At 37.7% G+C, this 24438-nt stretch overlaps 1 protein-coding gene across 5 annotated transcripts in view; it reads left to right on the top strand.

Annotated features, from left to right (window-relative positions):
• The window catches only part of ATXN7L1 (ataxin 7 like 1), a 111730-nt gene that overhangs the window by 42586 nt on the left and 44706 nt on the right, over positions 1–24438 (top strand). The window contains exon 1 of one of the 5 annotated variants that reach the window (XM_079303719.1): positions 21489–21607. The exons of the other annotated variants lie outside the window; for them this stretch is intronic. The gene's annotated coding sequence lies outside the window, so the exon portion shown is untranslated. Of the gene's footprint in view, positions 1–21488; positions 21608–24438 lie in introns of those variants that run through there. 5 annotated transcript variants of the gene reach the window in all.

The following is a 24438-nucleotide window of genomic DNA, read 5'->3' on the forward strand; positions in this document are numbered from 1 at the left end:
AAAAAAAAAAGAAAAAAACCCTGCACTTTGTTTTCATTACCTCTGATTTATAAATCCTTGGGTTGGTATCTTCATGTCCTCATGAAAGTTGCAAAAGGATATTTCCTTCTTATCCTTCTGTTTGGCTGTGTAAGTGTCATTTAAAAGAAAAGCAAACTGAAGAGTAATAGAGCACTGAAGAATATAAATTAATTATTTTGCCTTCCATATCATAATTATTTTCCTGAGAGAGGTTATATATTTTTAATTACTCAGACTAGCTATTTTACATTGTGCTAGTAGTGTGTTACAATTTAATGAACTGTGATTAAAGACAAGAAGGCTTAACTTAATGTATGAATAAGAATGATTGGCTTGTTTAACACTGGCTTGAGCATTACTAGTTAGTTGGCACCTTTCTTGCATAGGGATTTTGATCCAGGTGTCAGTGTCATATTTGACAAATTATTCTGTCTTTATCTTTTTGATGATTCAGTACCTTGCCTTTTGTTAAACACAACTGTTTGGGGGCTTGTAATTGTTAATATTTTATTCTCTGCATTATCAGAGACACTTTTGTGCCCTTAAAGGGCAGTGACATTTTGAGTGGTTCTCCCGTTACTGTGATTTTCTTTATTTATAGCCTCAAAACTTGTTCTGTCATACCATTATTGATTAAATAACTTTCTACTTATCATGTGTTTAGGTTTCACTACATCAAAGAATTAAAATAATAAAATTTGGTCTCATCCCTATGGCTTTTTTTTCAAAATGGAAAGAGTAGCAGCTAGACTGACAAGATTCAAGTTTTTCTTTTGGTAGGGCTAGAGAAAAAAGGAAGATGGATTTAAATGTTTCATGTATGTGTATTTTTATTTATGTGACTACCTAGGATACAATGATTTTGTCTGACATTCTAATTTCAATTGCTCTAAATCAGAAACCCCTTTTTCCAAAAAAAGTTTTGATAGCTTTGCAGTCTTTCTATGAGAAATCTTGTTCTCAAGACAGAAGTACAGCCAGTAGCATAAACCTCTATCTTCTGTCAGTGATGAAAATCTCAACTGTAGTTCCTGCAGTGGTATGTGTGGGTCTGTCATGTCCTTGTCCTTGTAAGATTTCCAAACCCAGCATAATGGCAGATACTGAAACTGGGGTCATCAGCCATCTTTTGCACCATTCCTGGAGTAGTTAAATACATACCTGCATGGACCATCCAGGGCAAGCAAGTATTACCCTTGAAGAGGAAAAACTAAACCAGCACTCCTTTGAATTAATCTTTTTCCTTATGTATTCTTGTAGTGAAATATTTTTAGACTGTCAGCAATTCTTGAGGCTCTGGATAGGTACAAAAATACAAATTTCTGGCTTTATTTATTCTGTTTCAAAATCTTACTTTGTTTATATGCTAACTGCTGATAGAGTCTGGCCAGAAAAGCACTTAGCTGCATAAAAGGCAACCAACTGACATTTCAATACTGATTCAAGTGATAAAATTAAGAAAAATCCCTCATATCTGCTTGTATGTGTGAGAGTGTTGGTCACCTCTGTATTGGCTACTTTGCTCATTCAGGACTGCAAATAGTCCTGTGCTTCTTTTTATATTTTCACTGAAAGGTGCATTGACAAAACCATGTTCATTCAAGAAAAATGACATCACAATTCTATCTTCTCTGTACTTACTTGTCCAGGAAGCAAGAGATTTGGATTTAGTAACCTTAGCACCTGGAAGCTATTGTCTCACCTTCCACCTAAGAGAGGAAAACACACCCACCATAACACAGGCTAAAGTAAGACAACACATGCTTTTTTCAGCAAAGGTGTATCAGACAAAGGGAGCCTGAATGTAAAGAGTAACACCTAGGTCAAAGAGAAGGACTGTGATGGGGCTGAAAAATGTGCATCTGATGTTCAGAGCAACAGCAACATAAATCTTCACCTGGAAGGTTGCTGAGACCTGCTCAAGGCTTGGAGGAGTTTGCTTTGCTTTACTTAGTCTAACATGTGGATTAGAAGTGGAGCTGTGTTCAGACCTGCTGACCTGTTTCCTTAGAAACAAGGAGCATAATAGTGGATAGGGTTGGCTTTTTTTTTTGTATTTTCTGTTACTAATTCATCATCAGTGACAGAGCCTGAAACAGGGAAGTTCAGATATAGAAGCAGATATGATACATGAAGAGTTACAAGGTCAATGAGTAGTTTAAGTAGGAAGCCAACAACTTCTCACAGATAACTTGGCCTTAGGTTGATGTGCCAATAATTAAAAATTTCTTCATTCAAAAGGTTCTTTGAATGAGAAAGCAGGAACAGTATGGAGTGTTGAATCTCAAAGGGCTATGCATTGGAAAGCAATAAGTATTCAACAGGAGAAAACATTCAGCAGTGAACAGAATGCCACACATGCTGTTCAGCATACTAACCTACACACACCCTCCCCATATTTCTGGTTCTGTCCATGAAATTGAAGTCTGGAAGTGAAACATCAATTTATTGTCTTTTCCCCTGATGTTTTCTATTAAGTTCTTTATGGTGCCTTGACTGTGCTGAAATTTTGCAAAGCTGATCATAAATAAATCCACATAGGAAGGAGATTGAAAGAATAAAAATTACACTGGACTTTTCAGTGCACTGGAAGTCTTATTATTCTAGTTTACACATAATCCCTGCCATTATAAATTAACTGATCTCTTTCACATTGTTTATTCATTGATAGTATTTGATTAGTCAGCCCTTTTGTATTTTTTACTTTGGATAAATAAACAATGCAGTACATACTTGAACTGGGTGTTGTCATAGCAGTGATGGGCAATATGTATCACATGTAATTTCTTTCAGTCAAGATTTTAATAGAGTTGTAGTTTTAAATAGTAACCAGTAAGAATTTCTTTTATGGAGTGTCTATTAATAGAACTCAGCTGTTGAAGGTTGACTGTAGTATTAGGCTTAAGTTTAATCTCCTACATACTATAATTTACAGGGCTGTGTTTAGTGCATCCATCTTTTGACTGCTTCATTGGTGGGGAGATGAGGGTTGTGATAGTGGGAGAGAGGGGAGAAGTGTAGTAAAAATTTTTTATCATAATCTGTAAAAACCTGACAAAATCAAAATTTGGAGGATTTGGCATGAAATTTTCCATAGCATGTTTTACTGAGTAAGGTGGATACTTTCTATCTTAAAGAAGAAATTTTTAAAAAATAATTTCAAAAAGACTTTATAGTCCTATTCTTAGACAAAGTCCAAAACAGAATTAAAAGGTTTTTGAAGTCATTATTTGGAAGGGTTTTGGTGAGTAAAAGATAAACAAGATCAAATTCCTTCTTATATCAAAGAATGGTGTTTCTCTAAATAGAGAACATTTGAAGTGGAACCTGAATTTGCCAAATACCCAAATAAGAAGCCATTGCTTCTCCACTGCATTCAGAAGTACAGAGGTGTTGAGAGCAAGTCTTGTCTCTCTGTTATCTCTTCGTACTTCCTGCATGTGAGTAGACAAAGAAGATATGATGGAGTTCTTTTGTATTGGGTGTAGGATTTTTTTGTAATAGTGTTTCACTTTACATATGTTACAGAAGGTAATTAACATTTGAATTAGCCACTATTAAATATTTCAAGTCTGTAGAAGTCATGTCTACATATAGCCCTCCCCATTCACCATGACTTTAAGTAGTTGTCTGAGTATTTTGGGTTTAGTTTATTTTCTGAATGTAACGATTTCTACTGTGTTATCATTTAGCATTTTCTTGCAAAGCATATCACAAGTCTAGTAATTTCTTACTGTCCTTGTATTAAACTTTTTCTGTAAACTGGTTCATGAAGTTGATTCCTGTCTATTAATTATTGGGCTTTTCCTTGCATAAACAGTAGCACTTTTCTGGGGTAGTGTCTTCCCTGGCAGCTGAACATCTCCTGTGCCATGAGTTGTGGTTGCTGAGCCTGCAGGTGAGCTGGCAGGTGGGGCTGGAGTCACAACTTGTCTTGGGAGTTTAAGGGCTTCTTTCAGAGCTGGAGAACTGAGCCTGGGAGAGGTTGGATGACCCCAGAATGCAGCTGTGGCCCTCACAGCTGCCTTGTTATGCACACTGGTGAGTGGGCAGAGAACTGGAATGGCAGTGTCTTAGGTTCTGCAAGTTCTGCTTCTGAGAGGCTGAAGTGCTTCTTTCCAGAAATGTTTGTGTTGCCTTTCTAACATCTACAGGCCACTTGGGGTGTGGTGAGGAATGCAAAAATTCCACTGGCATGCAGGCAGAGGACAGGGTAGTCTTATGTCCTTGTTCATAGATGTGCAATGGAGAGCAATTAAATTAAATACTGGGCTGTATTTCAAGAGTTTTCTTAGTTTTTTTTTTTTTCAAGCTGGAAGTAGTTACATTATATGTCTTTCATGAATAAATATTTTTTTTTATTTGGTGTTTGAAAGAAAAAACCCTTATTTTTGGTAGAGGGAAATCTCAGCTGTGATAAACATACTAGACTTGCAAATTACTTTTCCCATAGTTTTCTGTAGTAACATGTATCCTAGATTTTGTATACCTGTTTAATTTTTAAAAATATTTCTTCTTGTTTATTTTAATATTATTTTTTTCATCTAGTATGCAAGCATGTTTGTCACATCCCCATGTTTAAAATCTATTGAGTTCTGTTTATTTCATTATAATAATAGTACACAACCTCTTGGTACCTGACTAGTGCCAAATCTATTCAAAACATTTTATTTGTGGGTATACAGTACTGTACTTAAAGTTCTCATTATTTCAAATAAATCTGAGGCTCCTTGTGTTTCCCATTTCATACCCCTGTAGTGATTCATGTAATTATCTTAATGGCTTATTACATTTATATTTAACTGCTGATATTAATGTAATAATTGTCACATTAAAATGTAAAATATTGAATTAGGCCTTGTTCTATTACTACAGGTAGGTTAGACACATGGTAGGCTTCTGTTTTCAAAATAATTTTTTTTGTACTCATTTAGTGGGATTAAAAATGATATTACTCATGATACAGTGAAAGAAATGTTTAAAATGTTACACAAATGATGATGGACTATTGTTTCACTTTAATGTGTGCATATTTTCATTATGATCAATTTTCAAATACTTGATTTAGCTTTCTGTAGCAAAACCTACCTAATGTTAAGATGCCTAAAAAAAAAATTAGAAAACTTGCCTTGTTAACTATTTGTGTTTGTGAGATTAGTGATGCTGTTAACTAGGAGCATTTTCTTTGGCTGGTGTTCTGGGAAATAACATATTTTTCCACTTGGTTTTTTTTTTTGGGCAGACTTCTTTCTGTGAAATACTCTTTTATCATGCCTAGCATCTGCTCTGCAGCTAGTGAAGTATAACTAATAGCATACTTACATAAAATATCAAGCATTGCATGTGAGAAATGTGTTAGTTTATCATTATTTGATACATGTGGTTTCAGTTAATACCCTCTATCTTACAAGGTGTTCTTTTCATGAGTATGTCATCAATGTTGTGCTTTACTTATTGGGTAACTAGAGAATTTTGATTTTTATTTTTTTTTAAATTAAATGTAGTTTAATGTTTTAGTTTTCTATTTCACTTATTAATTCAGTTGGTTAGAATTGTCAGGACTGCAGAAACTGTGGAGACCAGTGCATCCTTGTGTGCTCTTTAGGCTTTCTCTATGGAAGTATCTTGTGGAAGTATTGTGCTTGTCCTAATGAGTCTGAAAACTAGTGTTTCTCATTCTGTGACTCTAGACAGTTGAAGACTGTAAAATGTGAGTGGAAATTAATACTTTTGAATCTGGCTAGGACAACGAAGGATTCGTTTGCAGTTTAAATAAATCTTTATGTCACTGTCTAATACCAGATGTACATATCAAGAATGCTGAAAGGAGCAGTAAAAGTAAAAGTTACAGCATTTTGCTTGAGTGGGAAAGGCATAGTCAAGACCAGACAGATAAGCCTGTGAAGAAGAGCACAGTTCAGAGCTGCATATTTAGTTAAATGGGTACAGAAATGGTGCAGCAAAAAGGGGAATCTTGAAAAGAAAAATCTGGTATTTGTCACTGTGCTGCTACACAACTCTGTTGATACAGTGGGTTTTTTGAAGTTAAAGGGAATTGAGACCATGTGGTCCCTTGGAAAGGATTCTTAGCTGTACACTGTGTGAAGGAATACCTTGCTTTTTGGTTTGTTTTTGAACCAGCAGCAAATGATCATTTCCTGTCCATGTTTATAATAAATGTACACCATAACCCTCCTCTGTCATCACTCTTCCAGTTTGACAAGTCCAAATTGGTCTAATTGTCACTTGTGGAAACTCCCAGTGTCTTTCCTATGTGTTTTTATATCTTGCCTAACTCTTCTAAACCATTTTTGAAGGGAGGGAAGCAGTGGCATAACATTCTGTATTCCTTGCCTAATATTTCTTTTGTCTTTGTGACCACCATAGGTCATTGAGATGATAATTTCATAGAACTGTTACAAGACCAGGGTTTCATTACTGTGTAATAATAATTGAAAGACCATAATTTTTTATATAAAAAGTGAAGATAGTATTCTTCTTCTGTGCCTGTCACTTTACATTTCTCTACATTTAATTTAATTTACTATTTTATTACACTGGTCAGTATTAAGTCTTTCTGCAATCTGTTGATTTTCATCTTCAGTATTCTAAATACTTATATACCAAAAATCTTGTTCTCTCACTTGCCACCACCTGTTTTAAATCATTTTTGGATATGCTGAGTAGTTTGGGCACTAATACAGGCTCTTGCTGTATGCCATTGCTAAATTCTTTCTTTGAGGACCATTTTTATCCTCATTTCCTTGGCTTTTCAGTAGTTCTGTAGCCTTTGGCTGAGGGTTGAACCCTCCATTCTGTCTCTACAGCAGGTGTCTTTAAGAAATGTGTATACATGGCCACGTTTCACTTAGAGGTTTAGTAGACTGTGTCAGTTGGATTTCCCTTGTGTCAAATCACTAGTTCAGTTGGAGATGGGTTTTCTAAGTCCTTTGGGACATCTAGACCATAAAGATATTTTTTGTTATGACTATAAACAAAACAAAGTTTTATTTGTGCATAAATGTCTATGTGTATGCATTTCTGTATGTATTCACACATATTGCCTGACCTGTCCATTGCACTGCAAATGCAGTTGTAGCCTTAATTCTGGTAATAACTACTAGGGAGTGGTTTATTGCCACATCCTGAGTAGATATAACTGGTAAAAGAACAGGGATTTTTCCCCTATAGCTTGCTGAAGAAGAAAACACAGAGGTTTTTCACATTAAAAAGCGGCTTGAGAGTAACTGATCTTTCTCTCATTTTCTTACCAAAATAATTTCCATGCCCATAGAGGTGAAGTGTTGCACTTGGCCTGAGGTAAAATCTCTTTTAAGAGACTGGGAAAAAAAAAACCCAGAGGAAATTAAATTCTAAGTCTGCAAAATTATTTCTGTTCTTTTAGCAACTAGTCTGCAAAATTATTTCTGTTCTTTTAGCAACTAGCATGGTGGTTAGAACAGTTAATGTGCAATTTGGGACATTCTCTTTACACTTCTCTTCCCAAATCTGAGGAGACTTCAATTAAGCACACCTTAAGTGAGCTACCTGGTGTTGACTGGCTTTTTTTTCTGCTTTCCATAAAGAAATGCTAATGAGAATTGGGGTATCTCATCTGCCAAGGTGTGGTGGAACAATTCCGCTTGTGAGGCTTTGCCTGCTTCTCCTGTTGCATGTTTTATATGGAAAAGGAATTCAAATGATGGAGAGGAACAGAATTACCTGCAGACTGATGGCTTCTAAAACACAGCAAACAGAATTATCCTTCTGAGAGCTATTGGAAAACACAAGTTCCAGTTCACACGGATTTCTTCTTTCCTTTTGGTGTTTTTATTTTGCATAAAATAACAGCAGTTGAACAGTATAAGGGGGAATTCATCCCTAACTTTGACAAGTAAGATACTTGGCATCCAATCTGTGGTTCAGGAAATGTGTTTATAAAAGACTGAAATAATTTCAGCAGGATGGAGAGAGAACAACTCCTTAACACCCTTCACAAGGCTTTATCCTTGTCATAGGCCCTTTACGAAGAGGGGAAGATTCCAGAAAGGTGAGTGCTTTATTCAGGGAAATAGTCATCTCCCTTTCACCAACTTTATTTTGTTTAAAGACCTGGCATTAAATGGGTTTCTAATAAAAAATATATTTATAAATACTTACTCTATCAGAATTGTAGATACTAATCCACTCTCTGAACCAAGCCAAAGTAGCTGATTGTAAATTAGAAATAAAGGCAGTTACAGAATTGTGAGAAGATCAAGAGTATATTGATATTTGAGGGGAAAAGCCATATTATATCAGCTGTTGTGTTTGCTGGTCCAGTGATAACTACTGATGTGTTGTGAATAAAAAGTATTTTTGAGGGCAGGCCAAATACCCAAGCAGCTGTTACCAGCAGTGAGCTGGTTGGCAAAGCCTGAGGGTTCCCTTTCAATTCCATGACACTGTTCATGTCCAGTTGATCCAGTAGAGAGCTATAGGCTATACATACACTGAGTTAAATATTCCCTGATGTATGGCATGATAATACTACAGGTGCCCTTTAATATTTGCCCTGTTGAGGTCAGTCTTTTTTTTTGCAGAGGTGGAAGGGGTGTGGAGGTGGGTAAAAAACAAACCACAAGGAAAAACTAAAAACTCTTTATATTGTCTCCCAAAAGCAGAACAACGAGGTGCATACGTTTGTTACACCCAATCCCAGTATCAGAGTTCACATGTTCTAGCCTGGAATCCTGGGAGTCATGAAAACTTCAACTGGTGTTTGTTATTCAGCCATAGGAAAAACAGGAGTATTTCAGCCTTTCTTCCATGTCCCAGATCCCTACTGCTCCATAAACATTATCTGGAAGACTGGAAATGAAGTAGCTCAAAATTAACCTGTCTTTGCACTTGAAAAGGGACAAGAATGAAAGGTCAATCAATTCTGCAGCAAGAACACGCTTAGCAGGGTTTGGGTTTTTTGTTGGAACTAGGAAGAGGGACAGGTCAAGATATTTGCATATCCAGCCCATGTTACATTCACAGCTTTCACTTTAGTTTATTTTCATAAATTAGAGAAACAAAACCACATAGACTGAACTACTATGTCTCACAATCATTAGTACTTTTAAGATTACTATTATAGTTATTCAGCCATCTTCCAATTTAGAAGTTCTTAGAAACAGACAATTGAAAAGATTTTATCTTATGGTTAGTATGGGTCGAGTGATGATGCTTGCCTATGCATGCTCTGAGTTTGTTCCTCTTCCACACTTCGTGCCAGTATTTATCCATGTGCTTTCCTGCCTTCTCATGGTGATTTTCTTAGCACTCAGAGCAAATAGGTGGAGGGAGGCATATGGGAACAAAGCTGAATTTTTGCTTCTGCCCTAATTTGAGGATGCCCAGTCATCTTGAATTTGTGAGTCGTCTGTTCGCTCTCTGTGTGATAAAAAGTCAAAGTACAAAGGTAGATGTTGGAAATGCAGGCAGGAATTGTCTTTCTTCTTTGCATGTTGAGATCTGTGTCAGTGAAACCTGGCAAAGCTGACTTCAGCCTCTGCTTTGCTTTCATCTGCAGAGGGATCTGAGGTACTCAGTATCCCCTGCACTAGGACAGTTTTATTTCCAGTTGCTTATCATGTGATGCGGTTGTATGAAGGGATGATAAAGTTGTTGCCAGCATTTGTACCACAAGCACTCAGTAAGAAAATAACTGGCATTTAATTTTGTATTTTAACTCACAGGTTTGAAAGTGACACTTCTAGCAAGATAGTATCGCTGAGATGAAACAAAGTTCAAATGAATGATACATAGAGCTTCAAGTACCACACTTTAAAAAGAGAGCTATAGAAAGAAATTCATTCCACTAAACACTTAAAGCCAGCTAGTTTAATGCAATACTTTAACTGTTATTCATTGGCATTTTGCTCCATGATTGCCTTTTATAAAACAGAAATATTTTCAGTTTTTAAACTTAGTTTAATGTCATTTTAGAATTGCCTACTGTCTTGATTTTGTTGTTTTGGACTTCAATGTTTAATTTAGGGTTAGACTGACCTTTTTTTGCTTCCCAAAAACGTACATATAACACAGAAAAGAAAATACAATGTAATTGTTTTCTTTAACACATAGAGTTAGACTTATCTGTTGGAAAACTCTGACTAATGGGAAGAGAATATATGAGTACCAGCTGACTCTCTGCAGTCAGAGTTGCATAATATCAACTGTTAAACAGGTAAAACAGGTGGTGTTTTTATGTATGATCTAACACAACTGTTTCCCCTGCTGCAGCAGCACATCATACCTTCACTTTGCAGCCTTTTCTTCTTTAGCTTTGGCAGATTGCAAACTGTGCTTCACTCAGATCCGTCCAGACAGGATTTTGAGGGTCCACTGCTACTTTCATTTTTTTGAAAAAGTATTACAGCCTTCATAGCTTCAATTAACATAATCATCTGAAACTTGTGGGTGTCTCTGTAAGAGTCAGCTAGCTCAGATCTAACCAGGGCATTTTATGTCTCTGAAGGAAATTAATGCATGAAGTGTAGCTTAACTCAGCATTATAAGGCATACTATGGACTTGCATGAGTTGCCAAGGTACCATTTTCTCCATGATCATCTTGTGTCTTGCTTGTAAATTTTGTAGCAGTCATTTTATGTTCTTAGGTTATTACAGTATCTGCTTAAAGTACTGAAGGTAATATTTATGAAGTCCAAGTTATGACTTATTTCATCACAAGTAATGTTATGGAGCAGTTCAGACAAAAAACATCTGAAGATGTTCATTCAAAGACATCTTGCATCTCTTCCAAAACTGGATGGAATACAGTATGGTGTCTTTTTTGATATGCACATGTCTGTAAAGCTGATAGAATTGATATTTGTTTTGCTGCCAGGAGAAAACATATTAAATAATTGCAGGGACTTGTGACACAGGAAGGGGTCAGACCCTTGCTTCATTCAAAGAGGAAGCTGCTTGCTCCTCAGTATTTGTGTTGCAAATTGTTCTGAGCTTTTAAAGGCTCTCTTTCACCCTGTCTGACCCTTCTTTTTTTTCTTTTTTTTTTTTTTTTTCCCATTTTACCCTTTCAAGTAGGATTCTTTTTTTAATGCAATTCACATAAGACATTTGCACTGGATGAAACAGCATCATTGTTGACCTAAGCTGGTTTTACTTGTTATGCTTTGCCTTTCTCATTTTTCTGATGTGTTTCACTTTAAAGCTCAGCTTCAGCTGAACCATACAGATCAGTCCCAATTGTGTTTGAAAATACTCCATTTAATGGTTACTTTTAGGAATGGCAGTTTATTCCTAAATAATCGAACCATCCAAGTGGTTCAACCATGGTTATAGCACAGACATTACCTTGTGCAGGTATAGCTGATTTCTTTGAGATCCCCTTGGTTAGCAGGATGTGTACTGTTCTTATTTGGGAGAAATGACTTGGGGATTCCAAGTATGCAAAGTTTCTGCCAAGAACCTCCATGTAACTTCTCTAAAATTTGAGAGGATAAAGTGTGGTCAACATAACATTAACTAATTCTACTTTTTACACAATTATAGAAACTGCAGTAGGATGTATTAAGTATATCATTCAGTTCTCCTGAAGATATTCTTGGAAATTTTGAAACATCTATTTTTGTTGTTATTTTTTTGAAAAGTATACCTATTTAAAGAACTTAAATTCTGTTTTTTAAACTAAGAACAAGAAGTTTATTTACATCATCTAGAAATATTCATGAGAAGTGTTGCTGGGTAAAGCTGTAATAGTTAATAACATGTTTAACTTGAAGAATGATAGCTATGGTAACTATTGTATAGGAAGCTGTACTGTGGCTTAACATGTTTGATTTTCATGTAAAAAGGAAGAATGATGAAAGTTTGAGAATAAATATTATTACAAAATTTAAGATTTTATCATGTGGGCTTTGCACATATTATTGTGTGTAATGGACATGGAGACCTGGGCTTAATTTTATTTAGGTGAATACACTATAGACATCTATATTAAAAAACCCTTTCAGTATTAGCTTTACATATGGAAATGAAAGGAATTTTCATAATATGACACTGACATTTAGCAGTTTATTTTAATTATATTTTAAAAATACTACAGGAGGAAAGGCTGAGAGCTTTATTTGTCTTAGTACTCTGTTTATTTCCCTGCGATACAAGAGTATCTGCTTCACATTCCCTGCCAGCGTTCCCTGGCATGCAGTGCCTCCCCCACACTGTGGGACTGAGCTGGCCAAGCAGTGCCTCTCCCCATTAGTCATCACTGCTGTCCCTGCTGCTGTGTGCAGGAAAGTCATTCTTTAAAGCAGTTGCTCCTAGTTCATTTTTTTCAAAGATTATTTCATAATACATCATTGCAGTAGTATCTTCTTGTAAGTATGGACCAAATCTTGGTCACTAAGCACATGCATTTTTATGTGGAATGAAGAGATGCACTGCAAATAAATCACTGCTTATTTCTTTTAATCTTGTTTCCAAATTGTTTGACTTCTGCCTTTCAAACACAGCTTCCATTCATGTGTATGGGAAGCTTTTGAAAGCATATGAATGGTAATTTTCCCAGTTTTTCTGGAACTTTAGTTCCAGCAATGTCTGCAGCTGGCTGCCTAATAAAAATGACTTGCATTCCTAGAAACATTGCATTGTGCTGATGGCTAAAATGACTAAACTGTTTTAAAATGTAATCCATGCTGTTACATTAAAATAGGTTTTGGCTTAAGTGATATTAATCTAAAGTAAATTGTTACCTGCAGTGATGTTTAGAAGTGGTTTTATTAATGTGGATTTGCCATTTTACAGAAAAGTCTCATCTTTTCTAGTAGTTTGCTTTTTTAACACTGATTGTAATCCATCTATTCTAACATTGTCAGAAGGTTTCTTCATGTCTCTTGCTTTTATGGTTTTTCTTTTCCTGATGTGTGGAATATTCAGTGTGTTGTTAGAAATGCAGTAATCATATTGTGCTGCATATGAACATTACTAACAGTTGTACACAGTCTTGCACTGTGATTTTTCTTTTGATGGGCAACCTGTGTTTTATTTATTACATGTAATCAATTTTGGTATTGGGAAACTTTATTTTAATGTAGAACTTAATTTTAGTGTAGTGAGATTATTTCTCTTAATTGTTTTCTTTTTAAAATTATTTAAACAAAAAAACTCATTAAGTAAGAGAAAATAAATAGTAAAACAGTTGTATTTCTGGTTTATCTTTTATTTGAAAACTTTGGGGCAAATAAAATATACAAAATGCTTTTATTTATGCTATAGAGAATTTTTTTTCTATTTTTTAAATGAACTGTGTTAGTCTCTCAAGGAAAGTACTAATATTATAATAGTGTTGAGTCCCAAGTCATGGAGAACCATTACAGCAAATTCCTCGTACTCTTTATTAATTCTCAATTAATTAATTATCTCTTATTAATTCTCTTTTCTTACATATGTGGAAGTCACTGATGAAGTAGGTCTGCAGTGTCCAGTAGGTTCAGCAGGTCTAAGTTTTTCTAGTGTTTTGCTCTTGAAAATGAGGTGTGGTTTTTCTTGATGATACACAGTGATAGTGAGTGAAATTTCTCCCTGTTTTTTATCCAGTTCTTTACAGACCTCTAATCATAATTCTCAAAATATTAAGACTTAGTTACTCCTTCTTACTGTATTTGTCATGTCCTCTCTGTTGCCATAACTGAAGGCAGATAAATTAACTAAGACCAGTCAATGTGGTACAAGTATCACTCAGTTGATTCCAGACTACCACACTTGCCATTGTTTCCCAGAATAACACTGTTTGAAATAGTACAGTGGTCAGTGATGTTTTGTGAGAAAAAACTCTTACCTCCATTGGTAGGGACTGGAGGAAGAGAAGATGGGTTGGAGCTGTGAGAGCAGCCACGGGTCACAAGATGCAGCAAGTGCTCTTTTACAGCAAGGACTGATAACCAAGTGGCAACCATGGTCCTTGTAAAATAAGGAAGAACCTGTTTCAACAGCAACAAAACCTCCAGTAGCTTTAAAACATGATCGTCTCTCTGGGATGTTTTCTCTGTTGGTCACATCCGTGCCCTTTCTACAGCTCTGGTGACTGTCACTGCCAGGATGTCCCAAATGGGTCTGAAGGCACACTGCTGCAGAGAGCAGAGCACACTCTACACACCTCACCCTTCCTACCCAGCCCAGGGACCCTTGTCCTTCCCTGCTGCTCCTTCACCCTGTAGTGACCATTCAACTTATTATTGAGTAATAGGAGAAAGCTATTCACTTTGGTTTAGCAAGTTTCCCCCCCCTTTCTTTGGTTACTTTTCTGTTGGTTTTGCAAGCTAAGCTCACCTATCAGGGCAACAGGTGAATGCAAGAGATGGTGCAAGGCAAAAGCAGAGAGAATTCATGGTTCAGAGTGGCAGTTGCACAGGGAGCAACAGCCTCAATTAATTATTAATTCAGCTGTGCCTGTCTTCTCTAAACTGCTATCTTAAAAGCATATCTTTTGAAAAGGACACCTGACCTTGAAGATGAAAGATTTACCATTTGAATTTATCTTAAAGTAGTCTTTGGTTGTGTCTGTTTAAATTTGAGGGCTGGTTTTTTTGGTCCAAGTTGCTACCTACAGACTGTTGACATATCTAGATTGCTGTATTGCAATATCCTTGGCTGCATCAAAAGCAGCATGGGCATCTGGTTAAGGAAGGTGATTCTCCCCCTTTATGCTGCTCTCAGGAGACCCCACCTGGAGTACAGCATCCAGAATCTGAGTCCCTCAATATAATGAGAACATGGACCTATAGGGACAAATCCAGAGAAGGGCCACAAAGAATGGTCAGAAGGCTGAGGTGCCTCTGCTGTGTAGATGGACTGAAAAAGCTCAGGGGCTGTTCAACCTGGAGAACAGAAGGTTCTGGCAACACTTTGGAGCACTTTCCAGTACCAAGGGAGGCTACAGGAAAGCTGGAGAGGGACATTTTACAAGATCATGTAGAACAGAACAGGGAGCTTCAAACTAAAAGAGGGCTGGTTAAGATTAGCTATTAGAATAAATTCTATACTGTAAGTAAGAGTGGTGAGACACTGGCTCAGGTTGTCCAGAGAAGCTGTGGCTGCCCCTTCCCTGGAAGTGTTCCAGGTCAGGTTGGGTGGGGCTTTGAGCAACCTGGTCTAGTGAAAGGTATCACTGCCCATGTCAAGTGAGTTGGAACTGGATGACTTTTACAGTCCTTCCAACCCAAACCATTCAGCAATTCTGTGCTTTAAGAATTGGTGGCAATGTGCCTTTTTTTCCCCCAAAAGCGCTCTTGACAGAATTCACAATTCACAGCCCTTAAGAGGGAAGTGGTGGTGAAGAGTAGGTTTTAATGTGTGAAATAAGCCTGTTAAAGTTACTAAAAGACATAGAAAGCCTAGAGGATAACTCTAAAACTTTACTGACTGATTAGGATTAAAGTAAAAATTGTAAATTACAGAAAATGAGATTTAAGTGGAGTAAAAGTGGTGAGGACTGCTGGACTACATGTCCAGAATATTGCCTTCTGCAGTAGCAAATCCAGGAGAGAAGAGATAACAGATTGAATACAAGTTTCTGCAAAAGCTTTGTGAACTTTACACATTACTTGTGGATTGCTTTTCTTGTACATTATCTGAGCAAATGTATTTAATGAGACTGCACAGATGTTACGGTTTTTCAAAGGCCGGAGATCAGAACAATAGAAGTAAGGAAATTTTTACGTTTAAAACATTTTTTAAATATTTGTTTAATTTTGGAAGTATTATTTTATAATATCCAGTATATGGAAGAAAGAATTCTCAAAGTTTGAGGTGATGCATGTAGTGTTTGATTCAGGAATTAAAAATGTAGCAATAAAACCTGTATTTCTCCAATACATGGAGATGACTTTACAATGTGTTTTGTGCATGTCCTTTTGTATGTTCAGATAAATCCACCCTGGACTATTTTTGAGATACATGTCAGCAAGCAATTAAATACTGGTTTGACGGCTTCAATCAACTTCTATGCAACTTGCAGCACATTTTTGCAGTACTGTCAAAACATGCATACCCACAGGATGTGGAAATGATGTGAATTTGATTTAAATCTAAATCACTGATTCTAATGTGAGACTAATTGAAATAAACCCTTTATTATCAGTTGAATTAAGTCAGAGATACCAACCAGTACCCGTGATTGTGGAATTTCACAGCTAAGAAATATAATGTTGGAGTGCTTGTGAAGGTGTGTGCAGCATTGCATGCATCAAGCAACAGATTTGTTCTTGTTTGCTATAGGTAGCTAAAGGATACTTTTGAGGCCCTGTACCACCTTAAGGAGGCTCTGTGTATATGAGGACAAAAGTAATAAATTTGAGAAACCACTTCAAGGTACAGCAGCATTGCCCCTATGAGAAATACTATTTTTGTGCATTTTACTTGTGAATTCATTAACTATTTGTATATCATTTAGCATTATTATCAATAATTTATATTAGTAAATATTATTTTAAAATACTAAAAAACTTCTAGAGGCATAAAGCAGTGGAAAAATTTGTATGACAGAAGCACTGAAAGATGTGTTGTATCCATGAGCTCACTTGAAGAATTCAGGTTTAAGTGTAGGAGGAGGGATGTATGTTCCTTGTTGGGTTGGTTTCATTGGTTGTCCTTGAAGTATTTAAGGATGATGTGTACCTAAGCAAAGTACTCGAGCCACCTGCAGGGGTTCTGCTGAATCCATGGCACTGGTGACCTGCCCAAGTGTTTGAAGTCATTTATAAGCAGTTGAGAACAAAGACTGGGCTTTACATGATTGTGCAATATTAACTCTATTTTGGAAAGGCAGTGGGATCACTTCTTGGGTCTTCAGTTTGCCTAGATAGTTCAGGTTTGAAGGTTTTTGGCAAGAAAGCTGTGTCCAACTCAAAATGGAAACAGAACTTACTCTTAATTTTGTTGTTATGATATTTCATCTTTAATAGGACAAACTGGCCTTTAGGAACCCCTAGGAGATCTGGCCAAGAAACAAGAAATCCCATGCTAGACATTACATAAACACTTTCTGAAAAGATTATGTTTTCTTAGGAAAGCAGAGGGTTGGTTGTCTTTTCTTATGCTGTTAGAAGCTGATTTTAAAATGTGATTGTCATAAATCTCTGTATGAGTAGAATGGAGGAAATTTCATGCAAGGACTGACTGAAATCAAGTGAAAAGGAGTGGAGTAACTGTTCCCTGCCTCAAATATGGATAAATTCTGATACATGGAGGGGACAAGCAAGGAAAAAAAAAAGAAACAAAAAAACCCCACTATCTCAGGGTATGGATATATCTCAGTCTTTTTAGGATTACAAAAATACCAGTCTAATTTATAGATTTAGAAGGGGATTGTGTAGGACTAAGATGCTCCTCAGGTAAATCAGTGTTCCTCATTTTTCCAAGAATTAAACAAGAATCCAGAATCCCATGGGGTTTTTGGAGGAGCTGTGAAAAATTTGGATTGTTGAGGCATTAGTCTCATCTGTAAGGTAATGTAAGCACAACCCAGTGTCTGTCAAGCACCACTTGTTAGTTGGAGCTTCATACTCTTCGTCAGTACAACAGTTTGATTTGTTTATGAAGCCTGTAATGCTTTAAGAGTTAAAGGATTGTCTTATAGGCCACAAACACAGCTTTGTAGAGTGTGGTTCTGAAAATGGATCAGATGCTTCATTTGTTGGAGGAGTTGAGTCAGGATAATTGGAATTCATAGAAGTCTGGGTTTGCTGTCTCCTTTTCTGCTAAATGTGGTTTAGATAAGATGTCAGCAGAAATAATCAGCTAGAGGTTCAGAGATTCTTCTGAAATAATCTCCACATGCAAAATCAGTACAATTTTGGCTTTCTCAAGCACTCTGACTTGCATTTCTGTAACTCCCCTCTTCTGTCCTTTGGTGCTGAAATATCCATGGTACTGAAACAAAAGAAACCTGATTTGGGTTCAGAGTGAAATTAATGTACAGATGTAGAAAAACCTGAAACACTTCATACAGCTGCCACTTAAATATACATGGTGGTGCTTTATTGGGTTAAAGTTTTTTGCCTGAAGTCTCTTCTGGTTTTGCTGGAGCTGAATTGCCAAAGCTGTAGCCTTGTTTCTAGGTGGGAAAAAAACCCTGCATGTTGACCTACCTAGCAGTACAAGGAAACAAAATTAATTTTAGCACTATTTTAGGCCTGCACAGCTTTATCAAGAAACATGTACACTCCCAGCAGATTGGACTCTTGTTTCTGCATTTTAAAGTTTTGGTCCCAATGCACATTCCAGACTAGGCATTCTCCATGTGCTGGCTACTAAGAAATGTTTCTGGGTTCAAGTAGCTTAAATGTGCAAGCTGTCTGATAATGCCAGTATCCATCAAGAAAGCACTTAATATTTAAATTTTGGGCCTTATGTTAAAAATTCTATGGGAGTATTCTGATGTACAGCAAGAAAGAGTCACCATAAAGTGCTACTGGCATATCACTTTTTTTCTTCTATACACACAAACCAAATTTCACCAGTCCAAAACTAACTGCAGAGATCAGATGTTTTCTTTTCAAGAGAGACCTAAAAACACCTTGATATCTAACTTCAGGCTGACATCAGGCAAATTAATGTCTGTATCTAGGCTTTGGTAAGTAGGCAGCTTTATTAATGGTTTTGTATGTAGTATTACTATAACCAAAAACACATTTCTAGCCTGAAAAAAAAGTTACAGAATAATCAATCTTAGCTACTCCTTATTTCATAACCACTTAATTAAAGCTTGCAAGATGAGCAAAGAAAGTGATCCTTCACCAAAAAAATCCTTTCCCCCATATTACCTACAATTAATAGTTATTTTAATTACTGACTAGTTTTTTTCTCAGCCTTTCTGCAGATTGTGGATTCTGTGTAAAAATTTCTGTATTAAGATTCTAGAGTTAGAAAATAATTATTTCCTGTGCACTATTTTCTCAATATGATAGAATATAGAATTTGTCAATTAGCACAAACTATCTCTATTAGTATCATGTTGTATAAAGATAATTATTTACAGAAGTTAATCTATAAGGTAAATGCCTGTGGTCTTCAGCTCAACTGTAGTTCTTTCCTATTAAATATGTGTCTTAATATTGCTGATAAATTTCCCATTTTAGATTGAAAACTAAAGTATTGGATATCACTGCCTGAAACATTTGGTTTAGTCATCTATTGATGGATCACTTGATATGCCCAATATTAAGATACTGAAAACTGTCAACATCCTGACTGTATCTTAAAAAAAAGCTGACATTAGTCTTGGTTTTCAGAAGATGGATTTTTATTCTCAGATTGTGAAAGCATTGCTTTGAGTTTACTTCTGATAGATTGATTGCATGGTTACCATGCATATTCTCCATCCCTCCCTGCCCCCCCCCAAATCTGATGTATTGTTTTGTTTCTTTATAAAAGTTAATCCTCCCTTAATGTTACCATGTGTTATATTCTAAATATTCATGATCATTCACTGCCTTACTGGCTGTTCAAGACCTCTGATATGACCTTTATCACATGCAGACATGAGGCAGCAATCACCATTGACTGTGCAGCAGCCTTGCAGCCCCGTGGTTCCCCAGGATTATGTGTTACAGCTGCTCCACAGGCATCAATCTGAGATATACAAATAGGTATTAGCAGTGTGTAATGTCCTTGCCATAAAGTGATGGAGGTATACAACACAACCAGTAGTCCCTTTCAACCATCTATTTCTCAGCTTAGCTGGAGCTTTTTACAAGCATATATTTTTGCTGGCTTTTTTTTTTTTTTTCCTAGTCAGTTTTAAATATTTTATCTGTTTGTCTTACTATTTATTTGCATGTTGATGCTATTTGCCTATTTCTATACCTATTATTGCTTTTTCTGCTTATTGTATTTCTGTGGTTTATTGTGTCTATTCCTTGGCTTTAGTGATTGCTTCTTCTGTGAGGCATGTACACCTGCAGTGAATGATTTCCTAAACAGGAATCCCAGAAGCATTCAGGGCTATTTTGTTTAGCTAGGTTTATGCCTCAAAAATACAGTGTTTCAATTTTACTACAAGTGCCATGTTCAAATTAAATTAAAAACAAAGCCACAAACGAACTGGTTATGCACCTTCAATGATCTGTTGGCTAAATTTGTTGGGCTTCACTTTTGGGTCTCCAGTGGGTCAGGATGTCTAGAATCCAGTTCTCTCTTCAGTCCAATAGAAATCACTGCCAGGAGGAGCACACTGCCTTCTGAAGAGTTTACTTACTGTAAGTAATCTTTGAGAGTTCTGGTTCTCACTCCCCGTTTTCTTCCAAAGCCTCGGGCAGAAGATTCTGTGATTAAGATAGAAGAAACTTGAATAAATTGGGGCCATTCCTGCTCCTGCCCCATTGGGATCCCTGCATAGGGTGTGCAGCCAGGGGATACAGCACTCTAGAGAGCATCTTCCATCCTAATTTCCCAGGGAACACCACTCCATGTGTTCAGATGTATGGAATTTAATTCTGAAACATTGTAAAATACCTTGCAGTGTGAGCTCTCATTTGTAGGTGTGTTTCATGTTGGATGCAGCTGTGAGAATAGATTTGCATTTAAACTCGAGTCCCATGCTGGTCTGCTGCAAACTGCTGGGTTTGGCTGGGTTTAGTGGACAAGCCAACAACTCCTTGGCTGCAAGAGGAGTTGCAAGTATGTGGGAAGAGCTGAGTAGCTGCCCATTTAAATATAGTTGAAACAAATTACTTGTAATGGTATCAGGTAAACATTAAACATAGTGCCATTCCAAATCTTGAGTTATGCCAAAGGAAGTATTTCTGGTTAATGGGGAACCCACCATTTCCAGCAGCAGTCAGCTGGCTGAGGGTTTGGCACGGGGCTGCCTTGACACGCAGAGCTGTGCCACAGCAAAGCTCAGCTTGTTGACTGAACTTTTTATTTTGGGTGGTGACACCATAGCTCTGATATCTGCATACTTGTGAGTATGGAGTACTTGTAAGAAGAAAAATGGGTGATAAAGACCTTTGTGTTTATCCAGCAGCTGACTGTAACAGGATCTTAATCCTTGTAAAAATGAAAGATAATCAGATCCTCAGAAGGTTAATTTTTTTATTGCCGGTTACCATACATTATTGTGAAGCACAGAACCTGAATTTGGAGTTAATGTGGACGGCGTGTGTATCCTTGCCGGCAGTGGCTGAAGCTGTGGCACTGTTTGTCGAAGGACTGACTGTCTCTAAGCCTTCCAAAACTAAATTAGAAATTTGATGAGTTTTCAGGAGAAAAAAAATCGTGTGATAAGTGAAAGGAATTTTGCATTGAGCTCTGCTGATGGCGACCGTTCCGTGTCGGGGCTTTCCGTGCTCGTCGCGTGAGCAGGGAGCGGACAGGCAGCGGAGCGGGCGGCGGCTCCGGGAGGGGGAGCTGCCGCCCGCCGCGCTCCGTCCCGGCTCTGCGCTCGCTCCTCCCGGCCCCGCTCCCGGCAGCCTCCGGCCGCTGACGGCGCCTGCGGCCCGCGGCCCCGCCGAGGGACGGCGCGGAGCCCCAGGCGGAGCTGTCAGCGCGCCGGGGCGAGGTGCCGCTGCTGGGGTTTGCGGCGCCGGGCTGAATGTGAGTGAGGGTGGCTACGGATCCTGCCTTGCTTGGTTACTGCTGCGGCCGAGCGGCGTGAGAATCCTGCTCCAGGAGCCGCACGAGGTTGTAGGACGCAGCTGTTGCTGGAGAAAAACATGCCCAGCCTGGCGTTCCTGCGCGGTGCGGAGGGAGGTGACACGTGTCTGAGGGCTGTCGCAGCTCCTGCGGTCTCGGAGGTGGCCGAGGCGGTGCAGGGATGGCTCAGCCCCCGCCCCGCTCCTGGCGGAGCCTGTGCTGGAGCCTGAGCGCAGCCCCGGCCTGCGCGACCGAGGGTGGCGATGCCTCTTGTGCGCCGAGACATTTAAAACTGGCCTCATGGCGCTCAGCAATGTGAGCAGCAAACCGAGTACAGGTATATCAAGCAGGAGCAAGAGTAGCAGTTCATTACTTTAGCAAAGAAGGACAAACTAGATTAAATTATGAGTATTTTAGACTGAGAACAGGAAGTGCCAATACTGAAACTTCATGCATAACCAGAACTTTGACCCTTGGTTATCTGCACTGTGATTATTTTTACTTTTTTTCCCAACTACATCGGCATGCTGTTGTGCAGATATGATAGTTCGTGTTGCTTACAGTCTTGGGATCTAATATAGTCTGTGATTTTTATTTTTATCTGCACAAATCTACACAAATTATTGCAAAGATTTTTAGCCTTGAGAGCAGACGCTAAGCTCAATTTTGCTGCAGCCTCAGAAAGGTTAAAGAAAAATGAGTGCAGGTAACTAGAAACTTAGCAAGACCCATATTTTCAAGAACTCACCTTGATTTCTCTCTTAAGTATGTGTTTCTGCATTCTATGTTTTGTTTTGCCATCTTTTGGGTATATTTCACATGTGGCAATGTGGTTAAAAAATAATGCAAACTGTGATTACATTGGTAATGGGTAGTATTTTAGAAATGCATAATTCATGGAGGGTTTTTTAAAAATTTGATGAATAACATGACTGTGGTACCAAAGTAGTTTAAACAAAATATGCCAGTGGGAAACTGCTGACTCTTGAATTGGCAGCTGTCAACTTTTCTATGCTCTGTTTTATATTTATTCCATAGAGCTTTTTAAATAAAGAGCAAGGCAGTTGCTGAGTGCATTTGGAAGCCTTGATATGGCTTTAGATTTCTAAGCTCAATTTAAATTATTTAATTTTAAAAATTCAGTGTCATTTAAAACTTTCATTATACTGAAATATTTTTTTAAAAATATCTGATTTCTCTCCGTGTGCATTTCTTGGAAAGAGAGGGATTACCTGCAAGCTTTAAGGGCTAAATAGTATCAGGTTTAATGTCGGCATTACCGCTTTACCTCTGCTATGCTGTGGTATGAATTACAGCTGGATTACTTGCTGTGTGCATGGATTACATTCTCCCTCTATTTGTTCTAATGAACTTAAAAGGAAAAAAACATGAAGTTCTATATCTCTGTTACGTTTTTCTAAATGGTTATAAATCTAAGTGACTCTAGAAAACTTCATTAGACTGTTCAGGGGAAAAAATAAAACCTACTTGTTTACTTGAAACCAGTGTTATCTGATAGAGGTATCTGTCTAAGTGTGTGAAATATATGGCTCTTAAATGAGCTCTGATTTCTGTAAAGTGAGAAATGTCCCGAGGTATCTAACTAGAGTTGCTTTATATTTAATTAAAATACAAAACCAGTGTAGAATGATTTGTTTAAAACTCACTATGTACTAGATTTTGACAGGTGATTATGAAGAGGAAGACAGAAGTCCTACAAAAGTAGTCCATGTATCTCTGGCGTTCAATAATTTTACAGTTAGCCAGGAAGGGGTAGGAGAGCATGTAATAATTGTAACTCCTAAATTGGCATAAAATTACTAACAAGAAAGAGGTCCCTGATAGAGGATGAATCAGGATTGCTTGTGAAAGTCCTTTTCCAGTATATTGACTCTATGAGACTACATCTGAAGACAACAATACCCACTGTACTAGCAGGGCAAGAGCAGCCTATTCTAGGAAGCAAATGCTGAAAGACTCAAGGTTGTGTTATACAGTGCACCCTGTCTCCATCCATACACTGTAATTCAGCCATGGATTAATACCAGATTGAAGCCAAAGGTGTGCCAGGAGTGTTCTGAAAGGGAGGAAGAGCAGAAAAAGAAATTGCATCTCTTTTTGATTCATGGTACGACTCCAGCTGTAACATGCAATGCCCAGTGCCAGCTGCCACACTTTGCTCTGGGGCCTTCAGGCCATAAAAGTTCACTGTCCTTTTGTTAGTGCCACCTCTGATGTTCTCTGAAAGTGTTTCATAGTCTGTTGCTAATCAATTCTTGGCTAGAATTGGTATCTTGGAGTGGGAGGAGCAGTACGGGAGCAGAAAGTTTATGTAAGTGTGGTTTGCATGTATGTGCTTGACAGATATGCAGGTGATTAGCTGGAAGTTGCAGGCTGAAGTTTACTGTGGCAGTAGCCTCCAATACTTTGGTATCTTTCAGATACTTTGGGCAGGGCAGTGAGTTTTTTCAGTGAGTGATTTAGTGCAGTGGTTTTGTTTTTATGGTCTTCCCTAGTTTGATGAGGCTAAGAGGCAGAGGGGAGGGTTGACCTAATCTTGTTACAGTAAACAAGAGGTAAAGTCTTCTAAACCTTCTGTTGATGTGATTCTTGAATGTTTAACAGTCTTTTGTTCCCAGTTGTTTACAGTAATTGAGTCTTTTCCCTTCTAGTGCTTGTGTTACTGTCCTCATTAGTGTGTATTCTAAGATAAATACCCTGCATGAGTCTTGCAAATACTGTGCAGCAGAAGATCTGTTCTCTGGTTTTGTTTGCTGAATATTATACCTTCC

Source organism: Erithacus rubecula (assembly GCF_903797595.1).
Source record: "Erithacus rubecula genome assembly, chromosome: 4".
NCBI lineage: Eukaryota > Metazoa > Chordata > Aves > Passeriformes > Muscicapidae > Erithacus > Erithacus rubecula.